The following is a 1,236-nucleotide window of genomic DNA, read 5'->3' as shown; positions in this document are numbered from 1 at the left end:
AGCCCAGGACCATTGAACTACATCACACAATTCCTGGTATGTGATGAATAGGCCCAACATCACAGTATGAGAAACACCCCCATAACATGACGTTTGCACCACCATGCTTTACTGTCTTCACAGTGTACTGGGGCTTGAATTCTAGCTGACAGCTTTGCTTCACACAGCCTTCTTCTTCGGATCGTAACAGCACTCACAGGTAACTTTAAGTCTTCTTGGATTTTCATTGGTTGAGCCTTTACCATTTTGTCTATTCTTCCATCCATTTGAATGGTAGTTGACCGTTATTCCCCACGTTGTTCAATCAATCAATCAATCAATCAACATTTATTTATATAGCACTTTACAGCACCAGCAGGTGTCCAAAGTGCTTTACATCATCAAGAAAACAAACACAACATTCACGTGAGACACAACAAAAAACAACAAACAGACAAAGCATAAAAAAAACAGACAGATAAGTAACCTATAATCATCAGAAGAAGAATTGTTACACCATACTGTGTATTAAAAGCCTTTCTAAATAAATAAGTTTTAAGTTTTGATTAAAATGAACAACACCGTTATAATGCGAATGTCTGGCGGAGCTTGTTCCAGAGTTTTGGGCCAGCAACACGCAAGCCCGATCGCCCCCTGCTTGTACCTCGACCTCGGGACTTCTAGAGTCCGCAGTTGGAACCGCACAACAACCGATTTTGCCCACCCAAAGTTAAAAGCTCGGACAATACTTTGGGGCAAGGCCATTTAGGGCTTTAAAAACAACAATGCAATTTTAAAATCAATTCTAAAACGCACCGGAAGCCAGTGTAGAGTAAAGAACGGGAGTGATGTGTGCACTCCGAGAAGTTTTGTGAGAAAGCGAGCAGCGGCATTTTGCACAAGCTGCAGACGTGCGATGGATTTTTGATTGAGGCCACCATAAAGAGCGTTGCAATAATCGAGACGTGAACTAATAAAGGCATGAATAGCCTTTTCCAAATCGTGCCTGTTAAGAAAAGGCTTTACTTTAGCCAGGAGACGAAGTTGGAAAAAGCTTGTTTTGACAACATTGCTTATCTGTTTGTCAAATTTCATGCTACAATCAAATCAGACTTCGGATGCCATCTCAAGACATTTGAAATCATTTTGACTGAGCATCCTATCATTTTCTGCACTTCAAATTATATCTTTTCCCTTCTCCAATCAACGTTTTTTATCAAAGTGCGCTGTTCCTCAGAGCAACGTCTGGAACGACCC

General features: G+C 41.0%; 1 protein-coding gene across 1 annotated transcript in view; it reads right to left on the bottom strand.

Moving 5' to 3' along the window:
* Positions 1-1,236, bottom strand: part of pms1 (PMS1 homolog 1, mismatch repair system component) — a 27,245-nt gene that overhangs the window by 3,363 nt on the left and 22,646 nt on the right. The gene's annotated exons all lie outside the window — the stretch shown is intronic.

This window comes from Etheostoma spectabile, chromosome 11 (genome assembly GCF_008692095.1).
Source record: "Etheostoma spectabile isolate EspeVRDwgs_2016 chromosome 11, UIUC_Espe_1.0, whole genome shotgun sequence".
In the NCBI taxonomy this organism is placed as follows: Eukaryota; Metazoa; Chordata; class Actinopteri; order Perciformes; family Percidae; genus Etheostoma; species Etheostoma spectabile.
The sequence above is the reverse complement of the archived record's forward strand: the minus strand, read 5'-3'. Positions and strand labels throughout refer to the sequence as shown.